Source organism: Neomonachus schauinslandi, chromosome 4, assembly GCF_002201575.2.
Source record: "Neomonachus schauinslandi chromosome 4, ASM220157v2, whole genome shotgun sequence".
Classification (NCBI taxonomy): Eukaryota; Metazoa; Chordata; class Mammalia; order Carnivora; family Phocidae; genus Neomonachus; species Neomonachus schauinslandi.
The window spans coordinates 28084782-28105214 of NC_058406.1; the positions used below are offsets into that span (position 1 = coordinate 28084782).

The 20433-nt window shown below is 52.4% G+C and overlaps 1 long non-coding RNA gene and 1 pseudogene across 1 annotated transcript in view; one reads left to right on the forward strand and one right to left on the reverse strand.

The window, feature by feature from the left end:
* LOC110574906 overlaps nucleotides 1–20433 on the reverse strand; it is a 64697-nt gene that overhangs the window by 42894 nt on the left and 1370 nt on the right. The window contains exon 2 of the long non-coding RNA XR_002479990.1: nucleotides 15436–15519. This is a non-coding gene — a long non-coding RNA (uncharacterized LOC110574906). The remainder of the gene's footprint in view (nucleotides 1–15435; nucleotides 15520–20433) is intronic.
* LOC110574905 lies at nucleotides 15797–16090 on the forward strand (annotated as a pseudogene).

Below are 20433 nucleotides of genomic sequence, written 5' to 3' on the forward strand. Positions count from 1 at the left end.
ATTTGTTGTGCCCAGATCCCCCACCTCATAGGTAGGCAGAGGGGAAGGCCGAGTGGGCTTGGGCAAAGCCCCCTGGTTCCCTCCACTTGCTGGGTGCAGATGACCTCATGCACGCCCCACAAGTCTCTTCCTGCCCTAGGCAGAGTTGCTAAGGGGGAACTGAAAAGGAACAGAAGCTCTTTCATCCCAGCTGAAGAGGAAAGAGCCCCCTGCCCCAGCCGCTCCCTGGCCACTCTGCTTAGTGCTGGGCAGACATGGGTCAAAGGAACACCCCCCCAACATCCCATAGACCCTGCACCAGTCCTCCCAGAGGCCCTGTCTGGCACCCCAGGAACCCCAAGGCTCCCCCACAAGTCAGGGCCACACTCTTTACTCCAGCACCTCGAAGAGACACCCCCAAAGGCCTCCTGTGGTCCCAGACCCAGAGTCTTCATGCATCTCTCCAAACTGTAGAGCCACAGGACACACACCTACCTCCAGTCTCCAGAGCCACCAGCCATGTGAGCACTCTGTGTTCCCTGAAGCCTGTGGGCTCATCCTGGGGCTCCCGCCTCTATAGCACTTGAAGACTTCCAGCATGCCCTGGTCACTCTCCAAGGCCCTCCTAACCCACTGGTTCCCCACACTTCCTATCCTGGTCATCAACATAAGCGCTGAGCCTTTACCTTGTACCGCCAGAAACATGGCCCTTGGCCTTCCTCCAAGCCCCCATCCTGACTTCTGGTTATTGGAAACTAAACCCTCCCCAAAGCCTAGGGACCCTGGCACCCAGGTCCTTGCCTACTCCCAGCGAAGGCTACCCCTTCATTGTTCTGAACACAGCCCACTAAGAATGTCAGTCATTATTCATTCCTGTAGTCCCTCATTTGTTTAAGTGAACACTTATTACTGCTCACTGGGAGCTACATCCAAAAGGATGGGTAGTACTAAAGGCCCGCCCCCAGGGAGCTTGCCATCCGTGGAGACCCAGACACTCACAGAAGCACCAAATCCCAGGGTGGAGAGATGCCTCAGAGCAGGAGTAGGACATTGCTGGCTACAAGTCAACAGACAATGGCCCCTGCCCAGATCCAGGGTCCCCATTGAGATGTAAGAGGAAGAGCTTCCCACAAGAGGACCAACTTGTCCATGCCCCTGCTCCCAAGCATGGCAGATCTCAAACTGGCCAGGCAAGGGGAGGGCAATCTCCAACTCTTAAGCAACCCCAGAGATGCCTCGGAAAGAACCAGCCCTTCCTGACCGCGTCCATCCGTTCCCCACTTATATGCCACATCCCACTGCCACACCAACTTCTCAGCTTCCAAAGGACTGGATGAGAACCTAGGGCACACACAAACCCCCACAGAGGGTGCCACGGAGGCTCAAAGAACGTGTTGTTTCCTCCTGGGAGTCCCTGATCATCTCCAGGGGGCTTGGGGGGCATCAGAACTTGGGGACCCTGAGCTCCGCCAAACCCCCAGAGGGGCTGGGCTGGGCTGCCCAGCAAGGGGCTTCTTGTGCCCCTTCAGCTGGACTCAGTTTCCCCCCTGGAGAGCCCTTCCATGCCAGAATGTCTGTGGGTGCTGAGGCCGGGAGGGGTAGGTGGCGGCACATCGCCTTTGATCCCAGCCACACTCCAGTTGCTCCAACACCCAGCTGCCTCCCTCTTCCCATCTCCCTCTGAAGTTGCTAGTAAAGGGGGCTATAGATGACAGCAGTTTCAACTGCCTGGGGAAGGACCTTCTCCAGCTGTCTTCCCTTCGCTCTTAGCCTGTTTGCTCTGTCTGGGGGGCCCCCGAACACCCTCTCCAGACTGGCCAACAAACGCCAGGGCTTCTCCTGACCACAAAGCCAGGGCATGTGTGGGACTGACCCAACATCTTTGTTTGCTGTGCTCCCAGGAGACAGCTCTGCGGAGACTTTACTGGTTTTCCAAGCGCTGAGCCGGGCATCCCTGGGGGTGCCACCGAGGCCCCCAGTGCTCCGAGGAATGGCTGAGTGAACTCTTTGTGGTGTTGGAGCCGGGTAGAGCCACGCACCACCGTCATCTGTGAGTCTAAAATCAGCCCCCCAGTGATGGTCGGCTCGGCACCGCACTGAGTGGGGAGACAGCCAGCATCCCTGCTCCCTGCTAATGCAGCGTTGATTTCCTCCGGGCAAACTGCCTTGCCCCCATTCTCCCCAAGGTTCTGCCTGTTCTCTCTCTGTTCTCTCTACCCCTTCCACCACCCTTCCCTGCTGCTCAAACCTTCCAGGGCTGCCTCTGTCCCTGGTGGCCAGAGGGAGCTTTGCAAAGCACAGGTCATGTCCCCCCAGTGAGTAAACCCCTCAATGGCTTCACATGGCTCCCACACTGAAGGTTAAACCCCTTAACTTCTTGACACACAAGGTCCTGCTTGTGTCGGCCCCAAGCCACCCGCCCAGCCTCAACCCACTGGCCTCTTTGCAGTCCCACCACGGCCCCTTGCCCCCTCCTTGGGACAGGCCTGAGCCCACCCTCCACTCCCCTCCTGTGTTGGACACATTCACCCTGCAGGGCTCCGCTCCCATGGTGCAGCCCCTGAAAGTCTCCAGCCCCACCGTCCAGGCTCTGTCGTCCAGGATTACGTTCTTCCGCACTTGCCTTGGGTGTAATGAATCACTCATCTGTGTGCCTATGTGACTGGGATCTGCTCCCCCACTAAGTTCCATGAGAATAAAGACTGTGTGTGCTTTCATTCAGGGTTATCACCAAGGCCTAACACCAGGTCTTGACCATCACGGGCACTCAGAGCATGTTTACCCAGTGAATGAAGGAAGGGATGGTTTTGAGTTTGAGGGGGCTAGCAGCCCTCCGCCAGGCCACGGCGAGCTCACATCCTGCCATTTTAGCAGACCACATGTGAGGTTGGCTCCTGGGGAAAGAAATCAGCAACAGGCCCTTCCTCCCAACCACCCCCCGCCCCCGTCCCGCCACCCCGGAGGGCTCAGAGCGGTGCCACCGACGACTGAGTGCATGGATGTGGGTTCGAGTCCTGTCCGCAGCCCTTCCTGGGAAATCCACATCTCATGCAGTGAAACACGGTAATGCCCAAGGGCCCGAGCTAGTTACCCCGCAACTTCACACCCCAGCCCTCCTCTCGGTGGTGCTCAGCTTAAACAAGCCACCTTCAGCTTTAGAACCACAGCCAGAGAAAGAGGTAGACCAGGAAAGTTCTCAAAGCCACCCAGAGATGCTGTGGTGCCAGAAGGGGCTAGAACCTGGAAGTCCAGACCCTTGACTTCAAACCTGATAGTCACCGTCCCAGAGCGTGACCCGAGAGCTGTCTTCTTGCCCTCTCCTCCCTGTCCCCAAGCCAGGCCTCCGAGAGAGACTGCTTTCTCCTGTCCAGCCCGGCATGTGGCCTCCTTGAGGGGCGGCAGCGGCGGCCTCGGCTCCTTGCTGTCCCTACCCACACCCCCTCCACCCCCACCCCCCAAGCCCCGGGTTCTGTGTTGGAGCAGCCAAGGCTCTTCGATGCTGCCAGAAATTAAGATGCACTGTTCTTGGTTAGTCACCCCTGCGTTACTAAAACCAGGAAAGAACCCACTTCTTGTCTTCCAACCCTCTCCTTCCAAAGCCTTTTCAAAGGAAGAGGGAGGAAGCACACAGCGACACTCCCTCGCTGCTCCAGGCGTTTTAATGAATTCCAGCCTTCAGGGAGAAGGACGGCTGTGTTAACGGTGCCCATGAAAAACGAGGGGAGGAACAGTAAAGCAAATTTATTTTTATTGACTTTTAGTGAGCTATTTAATCCAAACAGCTCATTATCTGCAATATAAATATACTATATAATGGATTTTGCAATAAGAACAATTAGTTTTGCAATTAGCATGAGAATAAGCTCTCCCCAACTGCAGAGAAGGCAAGGTCCAGACTTTGGGGGCTGGGGGAGGCTGGCTGGGGGGGAGAGAAGAAAGCGCCCTCCAGAGGGAGAGGGCCGGGCCGCCCTCACCACCGGGTCCACTTGGCAGCATGGCCCCGGATGTGCGGGGACCTTGCCTGCAGACGGGAGCGCAGAGCCGTGCTCGTTGTTGTTCAGAGTACAGGCTTTCCGCAGATCTGGGCTCACGGCTGAGCTCCGTCACGTGTCAGCTGTGCAACCTCGGGCAACTCACCCAAGCTCTCTGAGACTCCCCTGCCTCCTTTGAGAAACTGAGCAGCACTTTGCTACCTCCCCATGGAGTTGTTAGGAGACAAGGGGAAGGGATGCACCTGTCCCTGGCTGAGTATGGCCTCCATGAACACTTTGAGGGTGCTGAGCTGGGACTTCTTTGTATCTCCTTGGCTGGCTCACCTCCAGGAAGGAAGGAACCCTGTCTGTCTTGCTCACCTCTGAATCCCAGCACCTGACCAGTACACAGTGGGCACTTAATAAATGCTTGTTGAATGAATATCACAAAGCAAATGAAACCCAATGGCTGCCTGGACCAGGGCCTGGTACATAGTAGGCACTTGCTAGATATTCCTTGAATAGATAGATGTTGCTCAGCAAATGAGCCTCGGTGGCTGGCTCCTTCCTGTCCCATGACAGCAGGCTTGTCTCGGGCAGCCTTGCAGATAGGCATCGTGGCAGAGGACAGGATCCTCTGCAGGCCCCATTTCTTGAATCTCCCAACCTGACTCTCTCTGCAGTCTCTGCGGCCTGCCCTCCGTGGCAGACTCTCTATGCAGAGTCAGGGCCTCCCACCCAGATCCCCTCCTGTCTGTAACCCCAGAGCCTTCGGCCCTTGTCCCTCCCACTGCCCACAGTCCCCCACCCCTGCCCCGAACCGGAATGTTGAGCACACTGGCACCCAAAGGCAATGAGGAGGTGCTCACGTGGTATTCCAAAGGCAAAGAGAACAGGCTTGGGGGCTTCCCAAACGTCCCAAATGCAGTAGAGTGGGTTAAGGCACAGACTCTCAACCACATGGCCTGAGTCTGTATCCAGGAGCTCCATCTTCTAACCAGGTGACACTGACAAAGCCCCTAACCTCATTTGCCTCATCATCTGTAAAATGGGAACAAAAATGGATGACTAGAGTTTGGGGAGAATTACATGAGAAATCCATGGGTGGCACTAGTGACTGTCACATAGCCAACAAATGTTAACTCCCATCCTTACCGCCAGCCTATTGCGGATTATAACCACGACCAGCCACGGACCGCACTCTTGGAGCCCAACTCAGCCACTACCTGGCATCCCTCCAGGAAGCTGTTGCGGAAGGTATTTCTTACCTTAGCCAGTCCCAACCAGCTAGCGGGCTGGCCTTGGGATTCTCCACACTGAGGATACCATCTAAGCCTTGCACCTCCGTGAGGGAGGCTTAGGTACTGCCCAGGTGGGAAAACTGAGACCCAAAGAGGTTCCCCATACACAGACCCTGTCTTGACTTTATTTTACTCCCTGCCTTATCACAGAGCCTTACATTTACAGCGGAATATGAATGACAGTAAGAGTTTCCATTTGATGGGTGCCAGGATCCTCTTGGCACTTTCTACGCTTTATCCCCACCCCACCCCCCGCCCCGGGGTCATCCTGTTGGCAGGTGGTAGAACCAGGACTCCACCCCAAATCCTCCTAAGTGCCAACCTCTTCCCCAGGCACTCACTGTGATCCTGAAGCTCCTTTTGTTCTCCCACTTGAGTCCCCAGATGTTCTATCCTGGACCCTGCTGGGCAACCACCCCCCTGGCTTGAGCAAGACCAGCATGGAGCAAAGGGGACAGTGTCCCAGGGTCCCAAGCCCCAGGGCTCCCCTGAGGCAGCCCCCGGGATACACAGCTGGGCTTGCGGAAGACCCCTGACTTTGGGTTGTGGCCAAAGTGACCTTCGGGCCACCCCCCCCAACCATGGCTTGCTGTGGGTCGAAGGTCAAATATCTGGCACACACAGTTGCCAGGCAGAAAAACACAAGGAGCCCCAAAGGCTGATGGGAGGCTCTCTGGACATAACAGCCAAGGACACTGGCTTCGGAGGCACACAGCCTGAGGTCAAGTCCCAGTCCTGCCATTCACGGGCTCCCAGACCTTAGGCTAGCCACATCTCCTTCCTGAGCCTCAATTCCCTCCTCTATGAAGTGGAGACAACAGTAATACCCTACCTCCCGGGGCTGGAGCCAGAGAAAGCATAGGAAGCGCCAAACGGATGCTGGCGCCCATCAGATGGAAACTCACTGTCCTTCATATTCTGCTGTAAATGTGAGGCTCTGTGACAAGGCAGGGAGTAAAATGAAGTCAAGACAGGGGCCGGCGCCGGCGACCTCGGCAGGTCTCAGCGCCTCCACCAGGACCCAGAGTCGGGCCCGGGGTTTCTGGTGCCTTCCTCCTCTCCTGGCCCTCGCCCCTGCTCTCCTGGGCCGCAGCCTCTTCCCGTCGCCACCTGATTCCGTGTCCCAGCCGGGCGCGGTGGCCCTTCCACAGGAGAGCAGAACTGAGTGCTGTTAGTCACGGCGTGGAGAGGTGCAATGCATCCGGGAGGCCAGTGGGACATGGGAGAGGTCATCTCCGTTACAAACTGGCTATGATGAAGCCATTACTTATGGTAATGGGATCCTTCCAGTCGGGGGTGATGCCTGCCACGGCCGATAACGCCTGCCACGGACCCCCGTGGCCGGCAGCTGCAATAACCCCGGCTCTCCCCTCTGTGACAGGTTCAAGCTCTCACGCTCGTCGGAAAGTCCATTTTCCAGCACAACTGGGTACACTTCCCCGTGACAAATGCCTGTTCGCCTTTAATCTGTTACAAGCCGAAGAGGCCCAAAGGAAGCACTCCATCACGGGGAAGAATGTTTTCATAAGCGTGCTCTTGGAGGCCCCTGAATGAGGGGGGCAGTGCTTGCGCAGGCTGTCTGCGCACTCACGGGGGGCTCGGGGGCCCAGAGCCGCGTTCAGGAGGAGGGAGGGCCATGGTGTGAGGGTCTGGGGCGAGTGGGGTCTTCACACAGCTGTGTGGGGACATACCTTTGTGTGTCTGGGCTTGGGAAGGGCATGGGGGCGTCCCTGTGAGGACTTTTGTCGTTTGTGGGAGGGCAAATGCGTGTCCATGAGTGAGGGCAGGAGGTGGTGTGATATTTACAGTGTGTGAGAAAAGGGAAGTGTCTGGAGGTGTGTGTTCAGATGTGCATATCGGGATACCGGGAACCTCCACAAGTGTGCAACTAGGTGCGACAGTACTCTGTGTGTGTGTGTGTGTGTGTGTGCTGGAGGCTGAGGGCCTGAAGGGTGAGCCTGTGGGTGAAGGCTGGCTGTGTGGGCACGCCTGCATGAAGGCCGGCAAAAGGGCCTGGGTGTGGGTGGGCATGTCTGGGTGGAGACCTCTGTGTGTGCACGTGCTGGACCATGTATGTGTGTGTGACACACGTGTGGGGGCATTCGCGTATATACCTGAGGCGGGCAGAGTGGGGCTTAATGGCATAGCCAGCTCTCCCAGGTCTCCTGGGAGGATGGGGGGGGCCTTGAGCACAGGGCCCTAGGTCCTCATAGTTCAGCCAAGCGTTGTCCCAACACCTGGGAACAGCCTCGGAGGCTGAGGATTCGCATTGAGCTGGGGGTCGGGGATGGGGGTGGAGGAGGATTCAGAGGCCAGAAGTGCTCTCCCCCAGCCTAGAGTCTGGGTGCAGTAGAGTCAGGGCCTCAGGGGGATGCTCAGGATGGGGACTGAGAAGTCGCACTCAGATCCAGGTTGCAGCCAGAGACAGCAAGAGCCGTCTCTGTCCGAAGATAACCACGGGGTGGGACGAGCAGCCCAGGGAGGCCGCTGGTGATGCTGGAGCCACCCACCCAGCCTGGACCCTGGAGGAGGAGGTGCTGGACCACAGGGAGCACGGATGGTGGGGAGGAGTGGCAGCTTCCCTCCATGTCTGTCTCTGTGCCCCCGCCCTCAGCAGGCCCTGGGACACCGGTTTACAATCAGAATCCCCCTGGACGTCCCAAACCACCTTTCCTGAGGACCGACTCAGTAACCCCCCCTCCAAGCATATCGTGTGAGGTATTTATAATGATTATGAGCATGATCATTACGAATAGCTACTCTTCATCAGGTATGTGCATGGGTTTTACGCACATGCTGGCATTTATAAATAGCAGTTCATAGGGAGAACAATGGCATGTTGAACCCCTGATGTGAAATTCCCACATGTCATCAACAATAACATCGAGACCTCCCTGAGGAAGGTGAGGGTCAGGGCAGGCAGCCAAGTGCGGCCAGTCCCAGAGCCAACAAGCAGAGGACCCAGCACTGAACTCGGCTCTGCCTCCAAGGAGCCTCCTCCAGGGAGGTTTCTGGCAAAAACATGCCCTGCTCACCCTGCCTCTTACCCTGGGGCCTCACACTGGCCGAGCAGAAGGCAAAGCTTCGAATGTGCTGGTTCACTGACAGAGACCATGCTGAATTCATTCAACAATCGGATTGGGGGAAACAGTCCTTCACTTCAACAGAAAGCAATAGGAAAGTGCCAAGGAAAAACAGTATGGAAGTTCCTCAAAAAGTTGGAAATAGAGCTACCATACGATCCAGCAATTACACTACTGGGTATTTTCCCCAAAGATACAAATGTAGGGATCCAAAGGGGTACGTGCACCCCGATGTTTATAGCAGCAATGTCCACAATAGCCAAACTGTGGAAAGAGCCAAGATGTCCATCGACAGATGAATGGATAAAGAAGATGTGGTATATATATATATACAATGGAATATTACGCAGCCATCAAAAGGAATGAGATCTTGCCATATTTGCAACGACGTGGATGGAACTGGAGGGTATTATGTTGAGCGAAATAAGTCAAACAGAGAAAGACATGTATCATATGACCTCACTGATATGAGGAATTCTTAATCTCAGGAAACAAACTGAGGGTTGCTGGAGTGGGGGGTGGGGTGGGAGGGATGGGGTGACTGGGTGATAGACGCTGGGGAGGGTATGTGCTCTGGTAAGCGCAGTGAATTGTGCAAGACTGTTGAATCTCAGATCTCTACCTCTGAAACAAATAATGCAATATATGTTAAGAAAAAAGAAAGAAGAAGAAGATAGCGGGAGGGGAAGAATGAAGGGGGGGAAATCGGAGGGGGAGACGAACCATGAGAGACTATGGACTCTGAGAAACAAACTGAGGGTTCTAGAGGGGAGGGGGGTGGGAGGATGGGTTAGCCTGGTGATGGGTATTAAAGAGGGCACGTTCTGCATGGAGCACTGGATGTTATGCACAAACAATGAATCATGGAACACTACATCTAAAACTAATGATGTAATGTATGGCGATTAACATAACAATAAAAAATTAAAAAAAGAAAAGAAAGTGCCAAGGGAAACCTCCCGGTCATAAACCAGCCCACAAAATACAAAGTAGCATCTGTAAAGTGTCTCCCGCCCAAGGTCACGCCGCCGGGAATGTCAGAGCCAAGATGCGGGCCGCTCTCCCAGAGATCCTGGGCTGGGGACCAGTGTGAACTTATTTTTCTCATTCCAAAGAGGATGTACCAGAAAATGTATGGTTGTGTCTTCTGTTGAATGTTTAGTGTTCAAAGAGATGTGTGCAAAGAGTGGTCAGGACAAACCCAAGGGAGGCTGAGGATGGACAGGAGGGGCAGGCATGAGTGGGGACCTTTGACCTTGAGGATGTTCCAAAGCAACCCACTTCTGAGCCCTCTGGGCAGACCTGTGGGCCCTGAGCATCCTCACTATCTGTGTCCTCGGCACTCAGCTCCACTGTGAGCACCAGTCGCCGTTCTGAGGCACCAAAGCTGGAGCCTGGAATCTCCTCGCCCCCAGAGCCTGGGACCTGGGCCTCCATTCTCTGTCCCGTCGTCCTTCCTGAAGAGCAGGCCTGAGGCCCTCTCTCTGGTCTTTGAAGAAGTTGTTTGCTGTCCCCGGCCCCTTCCTGGGCTCTCGTCCGCGCCCGCTGGGTGTTCCCACAGCATGTGGCCCAGGCTGGGGGAGGAGCAATGTCTCTCCTCCCTCCTTGTCTTAGCCCTAGTGGGTTTCTGCTCTCTCCAGCACATTCCACAGCTCTGACCATCTGGGGCTCCTTCCGGAGCGCCCCCTCTCCAGATCATGACCCTGTCTGAGGGAGATCCTCCCCAGGGGGTATTTAGTTCACCTCCGAAGGAGGAAGCAGACGGCCTGGGAAATGGATAAGATAAACCCTGACTGATCCTTCAGAGCTCAAACCAAACGTCACTTCCTCAGGGAAGGCTTCCCTGATCCATCCCCAGGTTCTCACTGCACGGGACACCTGCCCTCAAATAATGCAACACAATTTGCAATCAAACCATAGGTGGGCTGTGAAGTGTGCAAGACTGTTGAATCACAGATCTGTACCTCTGAAACAAATAATGCAATATATGTTAAGAAAAAAAAAAGAAGAAGAAGAAGGTAGCAGGAGGGGAAGAATGAAGCGGGGGGAAATTGGAGGGGGAGACGAACCATGAGAGACGATGGACTCTGAGAAACAAACTGAGGGTTCTAGAGGGGAGGGGGGGGAGGGAGGATGGGTTAGCCTGGTGATGGGTATTAAAGAGGGCACGTATTGAATGGAGCACTGGGTGTTATATGCAAACAATGAATCATGGAACACTACATCAAAAACTAATGATGTAATGTATGGTGATTAACATAACAATTAAAATTTAAAAAACCATAGCTGGTGGAATGCAACATTGGGTATTTGTCCCCCCTACTGGGCTGTGTGCTCCATGAAGGGGGGACAGCACCTGGGAATCCCCAGCATTCAGCACAGAACTCTGTACACAATAGGAAGGCAATAAATACTTGCTGAATGAACGAATGCATACATGCTCCAGGCAGAGTTGGGGCTCCCCTCTTTGGGCTCCCACAGTCCCCTGGACATAGCTCTTCATTGCCCCCTCATGCCCAGCCACTGGCCTCCCTTTCACGGTCTCAAACTCATAACCCGAGAGCCAAATCTGGCCCCGGAGTAGACTGAAAGTAAGTGATTCTATGTATATAAAAAAAGATCAGTACATTCATTTCTCTTGAAGAAGAGGATGATCTGGCCATGCAAAGCCATCTTCTGACCTGGCAACAAAATCAGGTGGAGCTGAGAGGCCAGTGTCCCCCGGTAGCTGGTCCCAAGGCTCCCGGTGGCCAAGGCCCCCCAAGTCCCTCCCCCTCTCACCCCAGACCTGTGTCACTCATCTCTATGCGCCTGCCCAGACACTGTAGGCATTTGGGTTTGGGGCCTCCTGCTCTGTTTCGGTCAGCCTGCCCCCACTAGAACGTGAGCTTGTTCAGGACAGAACATACCCTGCACGGGGCCTGGCACAGAGTGGAGGAACGGTAAGGACTGGCTGAATAGGTGACTAGAAGCCACAGAAGAAGGAAACTACAGGGGGCGGTGAGACCAACTGAAGCAAACCTGGGTGTTAGGAGAAGAGAAAGTCTTCTGTAAAGGAATGGGAGCACCGGATTATATGCTTTTTAGGGATTAGTTGAGAAAAGATAATTGTGTACCAAACACTTTGTATTTTGTCTCATTAGCTGCCGTGACGATTGCCATGCTTAACGTTGGGGGTGCTGAGTAGGTTAATCTCATTGAACTGATTTAATAAATAGAAATCCATTTTTAAATATCTCCCAAGGATGGAAATCCTGTTTGCTGTCCTGGCGCCGACTGCCAGGGACTATACTGCCACCTGGTGGTGGGGAGTACATATTGCAGGAAGAGTATTCTAAAAGAAAAATCCTGCCAGAAGCCGCAAAGATGTTTCAAGAACCCGCAACCACCTCCCCACCGCACTCCCAAGCAGAAAAAAACCTTGACAAAGGGAAGGAACAAAGTAGGGCATAAATAACTAGTTTAGAAGAGAAATTAAGTTAAGTGTACTTCAAACTACAATGACTGAGTATTTGAGGTACCCGAGTCAGTTAAGTGTGCCCGAACCCTCCGGGAACTCTTAACCATAATCAAGACGGACATAAATAACTAATTCTAGGAACACTGAGGCCCAAGTTCAGAACTGTCAACTCCTCTGAGTGTGGGTGTTGCAGCTTAGCGTGAACTAACCATGATAGCTGCAATATAGGCCAGACATCAAGCAAGGGGCTTTACCTATTATTTTTTTTTCCAGGAAATCTTTTTTTATTATTATTATATTTTTTATTTTAATTCCATGATAGTTAACATACAGTGTTATATTAGTTTCACGTGTACAGTATAGTGATTCAACAATTCTATACATTACTCCTCCAATAAATCTTCACAAAAATCTTTTGGAATAAGTCCTATTATTATCCCCATTCTGCAGATCAGGGACTTGAGGCTCAAAGAGATAAAGTCACATGCCCAGGGTCAAAGAGCTAGTGCACGGTAGAGAAAGGATTCAGGCCTGAATCAGGCCTGGCTGATTCCAGACTCTGCCATTTTGTTGAAGCCTCCTACCTGCTCTAGACCCAAAGTGGCCTCTTTGAGATTCCAGGCTCCTCCCCCCCGAAATAAGCATGTCCCCTCCCAGTAACCACAGCGGGTCTCTGGAAGGCCTAGATAAAAACACAGAGAAGTGTTAGCCCTGCCTGCCTCACACCTCAGCGCTGCCCCCACCCCACCTGCCCTCACCCTCCAGAGGTTCTCCTAGGCCCTGCCTGCCCCATCCTGAGCCTGGAGCCCCAGCCCCCTGTCACTGCCATGCTAAGTCCACAGCCCGTCTGGGCAGCGTGGAGCCTTGTTTGCTGATTGGCAAGTTCACAGTACAGGCCTGTGCTTCTCAGAGAAAAATACAAAACCATAATTGTCCCCAGATTAGCTTGTGTTCTTTGTGGAAAGAAACAATACACAGCCTTTGTGTTTAAAGAAAAAAAATTATTGAAACAAAAAATTTCCAGTTCACACTCTTTTGAATTGAGAGAAATAAGTAAACACTATTTCCCAAATCTGTGTTCACTGGGAAGCCTCCTTTTATTATATTTATGCAAAAACATGATCCTACGCCACTATAAAACACATTCGATAATAAAATGCAAACACTGTTTGCAGAGAATTACAGAGGATCAAGTTCTGGCCTATTGTGAGGAGTAGTTTAAAATTAAGAGTTTTAAGCTTCACGTATCCCAATTTTATTTTGCAATAATCCATGCCTTTAACTTACCCTGTTTATATTTGCTCCGAATAATGTAGCTAAAAATCCACTGAACATTGATTGTGAAAAGGTAACTCATTATCTGCTTTTGCCCAGAAATAACTGAGGAAGAAAGGAAGGTGTTTGCTTGTGTTCCCACAATTCTTCGGAAATATTTGCTTTCAGACATTTTGTAATATTGCAAAGTGAGCGTATTTCTGCATGGGAGCTTTGCAGTTTTAAAAAGATACCAAAAGGAGGGGCGCCTGGGTGGCTCAGTCGTTAAGCGTCTGCCTTCGGCTCAGGTCATGATCCCGGGGTCCTGGGATCGAGCCCCGCATCAGGCTCCCTGCTCAGCGGGAGGCCTGCTTCTCCCTCTCCCGCTCCCCCTGCTTGTGTTCCCTTTCTGTCAAATAAATAAATAAAATCTTTAAAAAAAAAATAAAAGATACCAAAAGGAACAGAAAGGAGGCTAAGGAGGTTTGCATCTGTACCCTGGGTCACAGCACAGCCTAACCTGCATGCCCACCTGGGGAATTCTGGGACACCGCCCCCCCCCCCCGTACCCCGCCCCAGCTCTCCTGGGAGAATTTACATAAAGGGCCAGCAGGGAGGATTTAGGGTGGTTGCTAGAAGGATTTCACACCCTGCACCCCACAGCCATGAAAGGAGTATGGAGAGCCAATCCCCAGTGCTGGGGTGAGTGTGAGGACACTTTGGGGAGGGTGGCAGGTGCAGGAAAGCCACCCTATGTCAAAGGAGTCGATGAGTAGAGCTCACTGTGACAGTGAGCTGCCAGTAGCCTCCCTGAGCCCTGGTCGACCAGTAGGGGAGGATGGACTGTCCCAGTATTGCAGGACAGGGTTTAGCTAACCAGCTCCCAAGGATGGGGCCCCCAACCCCCCAGTCTCTGCATAAACCCCCTGGGAGTTATAGACCACAGAGGCTCAGACTTCTCCCTTGCTGACTCCCCACACACACAGACCCTATTCCCACTCTTCCACCTCTATCTGCCCTTCTCTTTCTTCTCCCATCATCCATCTTGCTCGCCGTACCTCTTCCCATTCCTTCCAATAGTCACATTAAAACTCTCTGACCTTTATGTAGCATTTTTTGCTCTTTCAGATCACTTTTCCTTACATGAATGCTTCTGAAACTGGGGGGCACACACCCTTGGGGCTCCTGTCCACGGGCCAGGGAGTTTACAGAGCCACGTGACCAACACGGCCCACCTTGCCTGCATTAAAATTACCCAGTGGTAAGTAACTTAAAACACTCTTTGTGTTACTAGAAACAACATGGATATATTATGGAGCAGAACGCAAAATGCACATAAATTTTTAAGCTACAGTACAACTTCAAATAAATCGTGAGCTTGTGGGCGGCTGCTTTCAGCTACACCCTCAAACCCCCCAGGGCACCTGTTTACTCACTTTTGCCCTTAGGTTTTGCTTTGGTGGAAAAGTTGGAGAAGCTCTGACTCACTTTATCTTATAAAATCCTCACAACAGCCCTTGAAAAAGCAAGGCAGTCTTAGAGAAGGAGGGATAGGGACTCAGAGATGCTGAGTAACTTGCCCCAAGTCACCCAGCGAGGATTGGTGATTTCCAGGTCTACAGTGTCCTCCGCAAAACCCATGGCTTCAAAACACATAGGCAAACAGGTGCTTCAAGCCTGTAGAGCTTAAAGCCAGGTGGCTGCAATTCTGACGTCACCCACAAAAACCACCGTCAACCCTGGATCCCCAGCCTCAGAGGCTGAGAGGGCAGGGAGGCTAGGGTTGCACTTCCCCATTCTTTCTGGTAAGACTCAAAGGGCAAGAGGCAGACACACAGGGACACGGAGGGCCCTGGCCTCTTCCTCAGTACCCAGTGCCGACCGGGCAGGTGCTCCGGCTTCCGGGCCTCTGGGTCCAGGGCTCTGGAGTCAGCTGCCGGATGGTCAGCTAGAGGCAGCATTCGAATCCAGGTCAGCCTGACTCCCAGCCGCACCCCCTTCCCATGCAGCCATACCACCTGAGGCTATGAAAGGAGTCTCGCCCGGGAGTCAGGAGGCTGGAGTCCAGGCCAGCTTCTCCCACAGGAGCTGTGTGGCGGGACAGGTGTCTTCCCCACTCTAGTCCTGGTACAGCAGGGTCACTCGCGCACCCAGGGGTCCCAGAGCTCTGGGGTCCAATCCCAGGTTCCCATCCACCAACTGTGTGGCCCTGGCGTGTTCTTTCTCTCACCCGAGCCTCAGTTCCTCTTCTGCAAGTGGAGTCATTTGCCACTTCGCTGGTCTTTGTGGGGCCCGGGCTTTGGTGGGAAAAGCTTTTATGGGAAATCGCTAGCGCCCCCTCGCCCACCCCAGGTGCCTTTGCGAGCATCCACTCAACGGCTACTCACCGAGCATCTCCTCTGGGCCAGGCACGGGCCGGGGTGTGGGGGATGCCTCCACGGTGAGCAAAGCCAGACACAGTCCCTGTGGGTCTAAAAGAGAGACAATAAACCCACAGTGCAATGACAGGGGGTGGTCAGTTCTAGGAGAGAAACTAAACCAGAGGAAAGAGCAGTGGGAGAAGGGTGTTAGATAAGGAGCTTCGGGGAGACCTCTCTGATAAACGAGGAAGTAGTCACCACTGACTAATAATATTTGGCCACTCTAAGCTTCTGAGCACGGCTGTTTCCTTGGCTGGGGGAACCCACTGGTGTGATGGCCACCCAAGTGACCCCAGCCGCCTGCGAGGAAGAGGAGGAGGGTTTGAGCATGGCTGAAGGTGACAGCCTGATATCAGTGGAGTATGAAATTTTTGAAAATGTGCTAGAGGTGATTTTCCGCGAGGAAACTCAGGTTGAGAATTAAGCAGCTGGGATTGGTAGGGTGGGTCCAGAGTCCCCATAGGGGTCCAGTACAAGGACAATTGCAAGGTGCAATGTGACTCCGAAGTGTGTCATATACGTGAGACAAGAGAAGTCCTGAATCACACATGGACAGAGCCAGCTTCAGCAGTGAGAAAATCATCTTAAAGCCGGATCCCTCACTTTCCAAATTGTGAAATAATGGCTTGGATTCAAATTTTCCAAGATAAACCCAGTGGTTTGGGTTTTTTTTTTTTTTAAGATTTTTATTTATTTATTTGAGTGAGAGAGAGAGAGAGAACACATGAGTGGGGAGGAGGGGTGGAGGGAGAGGGAGAAGCAAGCTCCCCACTGAGCAGGGAGCCTGATGCGGGGCTCGATCCCAGGACCCTGGGATCATGACCTGAGCCGAAGGCAGACACTTAAACGACTGAGTCACCCAGGCGCCCAGTGGTTTTGGCTTTTACTGTTAATTGAGATAGAACTATTCTATGTTCAATATTAGAATTACTAGTAGGTTATTTTAGTATCACATATTTGAATGTTACTGCATAGTACATGTATCAAAGGATCATAATTGCAGACAATCCCAATCAATACAAACACATTAGAACCTTTAAAATAATATTTATAACATTGTAATATTATAAACAATATTTATTAGAAAATAAAGAAGCAAGTTTATAGGATTATCTAAAGAACATTCCCGGTAGAGGAAAGAGCAAGGGCAAAGGCCCTGAGAATGGAACAGGCTAAGGGTTTTGGTTTTATTCTCAGTGTGAGAAGGTAGTTTGTTCTTTAGAGTAATAGATATGGATCATGCCTAGTAAATTCAATCATGCTAATCCAGGAGTCCAAGCACTGACCCACCTTGTCCAAGATCACTCACCATTTTAGTTTCTTCCCATCCTTTTTAGACAGAAAAAAACCCCAAAAGACTACCTAAGAGCCTAGTGCATGTTAAAAGCCCAGCCTTCATTGATAGAAAGAAAATAAACCCCATGAATGAACGCAGCCTCCTCCTCATGCTGAACAGTTAGCCGTATTTAATGCACAGATCACAGAGGCAGGTAACTCATACATGGTTAGTAGCAAATGGAAAAATCAAAGCAAAATAAGTTAAAAAGAGACACGGCAAAGAAGAGAACACTCCTCCTAATTCAGCCTTTCCGAACTGCTTCAGGCACCCTGGAGGGCCGAGTGAGATGCCAGGCTCAAGCTTGCCAGGATTTCTGATGCAGGTGTGTCCCCCTTGAGAACAGCCACAGCTTCTCCAACACCTCCTGGGAGTTCAGGGGATCAATCACAGTCCAGAGATGGCTGAGGTGACATGGACAGGTGCCACGTGGCTGGCTGTCGTGGGAGGTGCCTTATCCGCGTTGTCTCCTTCAATCCCCCCAAATCCTGGGAGGTAGGGAATATCCTTCCCATTTTACAGATAAGAACACTGAGTCCCAGAGAAGTTGAGAAACTCACTAAAGGGAGGAAGTTTACGTTCATTTGAATCCTGGCCAATTCAGGAAATGTGTAAGCTCTCAGTGGAGAATGGGAGGTTGGAGGCTGGAAATGATCAGGTGAAGCTTCAGAGAGAGAAAGGGGGCAGAAGAGCCATACCTTAGAGGGACAAGACAAAGTGTCTTTCTCCCGTATTTCACTCAGATCTCGTGACTGCTCTGTGGGACAAGGACTGTTAGTCCTACAGTCAAGCTGAGGAAACTGAAATTCAGTGGCCTTGGTGGATCTGCCCAAGGTCGCCGGCCAGGAACTGAGCCCAGAGTCCAGCCAGATGTAGCCGGCTGCACAGCCCACGGCTGCCCTGCGCTTGGCCATGGCTCCTGGTGGTGGGACCAGGCTGTCCTGGATCACACCACCTGGGATGCGGCCTCAGCTTTTCCAGTGACTTCCTGTGTGACCTTGGGCCCCCCGCTCTGGGTCTAAGTTTCCCCATCCATAAAATGAGGAGGTGGGTGGGCTGATCTCTCTCTTGACAGTAAGCCTCTGGGTCTGTGAGAATCAGAAAGCAAAACACAGACCCAGAGTGCTCAGTGACTGACCCCTCCTGCCCCAGGCAGCACGCAAGAGGGTGCCTTGACGTGTCCCGCTCTCACCCTGACTCTCCACACCCCCGGCTTGCAGAGCTCCTGGAGGCTCCCATCCTGGACAGTCAGAGATCTGCCCCTCATCCTTGCCTTCCCCTCCCTTCTCCTGCCCCCACATCTGCCCAGCACCAAACCCAGTCCCCTCTGTCTCATTAGCTCCTGCTACATTGACCCCCAAGACGTGTGCCTGGGCTCTATCCCTCTCTGCCTCTCCCGCCAGCCATGCAGAGTCTTATGCCTGGTCCCCTGGCCCCAGTTTCTTCCATGAAATGGCCAGAGGGATCTTTGTTAGACCAGACTTTTTGCATGCTCCAAACCCTTCAAAGGCCCGCAAGATAAGTCCCTTAGCATATCTGATATTCAACACTCTTCAAGATCTGGTGCTAGTCAGTCTTAATCAACTGATTTCCATCCACCACCCCCCTTCTCACTCCCACCTCCACGTCAGCTATGCATTCTGCTTTTCCACCTAACTGTCCCTATATGCTATTCTTCCAGTCTAGAATTTCCAGCTCCCTCCTCTTCTCCTCTCCCCTCCCCTCCCTGACCTGGTTCCAATGCCTTCCTCCAAACACCCCAGAGAGGTCGCAGACCTTTCCTTCTCTCTGTTCCCATGAATCTTTTTACAACACTTTGTACAGACCATGATTTATTTGCTTCTGAATCTCCAGTGTCTGGCACGGAGCCTGACATACAGAATGGATGTAGATGCATATTTGATGGATGAATGGAAGTTTGACATCTCATTCCCTTGTGGGCCAGGGATTTGTTCTCGTCTAGAATGTCAAGTTACCCAAGAAAGCTCTGTCCATCACCCAGAGCACTGCTGCCTGCACAGACAATGCCTCCCAATGTCCCCTTCACCCACATCCAGGCGTCCTGCCAGCTTGGTGCCCGGAATGCTCTCTCTCCCTCCCTGGTTTGTGAGGACACTGAGCTTCTCTCTCCTTTCCTCCGTCCACCTTGAACCCCAGGGCCCTTGGTCCAGGGGTAGGCCAGAGAGGGAACAAGATGAAACACCCAGAACTAGTTCCTGAGAGGCACACATCTGTGTTTTAGGAAAGACGTACAACCAGTAAGATCTACCTAAGTGAAGACACAGCCAACAATGAAAGCCCAAAAATAAAAGCATGTCAAATGACAAGGTTGATCTATGGCTATTTCTGGGGGATGACCATGGTCTCTTGTAAAGTGAGAGGTTCCGAGGGGGATCCAGGGTGTATGATCTGAGTCCATCCCGGCAAACATGGAAGACTCTGAACGGCTACACACCAAAATGTCAAGGGGTCTATTTCTGGATGGGGGGAGATTATGGATTATTTTTACGTTTGTCTTTAAACTTTTATACTGTCTGACTTTTTTTTTACAAAGAGCATGAATTTTTATGTTCAGAAAAACAATAATGTTGTCTTTATATTGGAGGAAGAGGGCAGAGGGGAGAGGAAAGGAGGAAGACAAAGGTAACTGCCCCCAGAAGACCCTCCAAGCTTCTCCTCTCAATCCACATGAGGAGCCCAGGCCCAGGAAAGACTCCCAGAGCTTGACTCCAGCACTCACCGCAGACCCTAATCTCCTGCCTCCAGGACCACCGTTCCTGCAGGGATAATGCGCAGCCCCGACTCCTGGCTGATGCTTATGAGTCAGAGAGCTCATCGAGACTGTTGGCTCAGACTAGCCTTATTCTTCTGACTCTGAACAAAACACCAGGGCAGGAACCCAACCCCTTGTCCTGGTACTCACGAGGGGGGACTCATGCAGAGACACCACACCAGTGGTCAGCTTGGCACCATCTGAAGAACATTCCAGGCACATGATGGGAAACCAGGATGGAGGGTTCAAATTGGTTAAAATGTGGACATGGATCTGCAGGGCTCTGGGGTTCCCTACAGAGGCTGCGGATCCTGGCCCCTCACCCCACCCTAGTGTCCGCATCGCACTGACCTGGTTAGTTAACTTCCCTGACCTGCTTCCTCACCTAGAAAGTGGGCCTAGTAATAATACAGGCATCACAGGTCGAGTGAGAAGGCTGAACCAGGCTACATATGGAAAGCACTTAGCGTGGTGCCTGGCATGTGGTGGCATTCAATAGATGATAGTTTTTATTACTGTTGGCAGAACTGTCCTCATCCTGCAGTGGGTAGGTCATAGACATGCCAGGGCCACTAGCAGTCCCGCTAACAATGGGAGCCTGATGTGTCCTCATCGGTTACCATTAGGAGGCTGGCAACGCCTGAGGGACTCTGACGGAGGGAAAATCGATTGGGGTTCATGCACGGGAGAAATAACTACATTTGTCAGGGGAGGATGGTTGCACAGGAGAAATATGAAGGGCTCCTTTCAGCTCATCCTCCTTCCTCCTTGAGAACATCTAGCCTTATTAAAAATATAATGAGGAGCATGGTTGCCACCTTCATCATGGCTAGTTGGGAAGCAGAAGACACCAAGG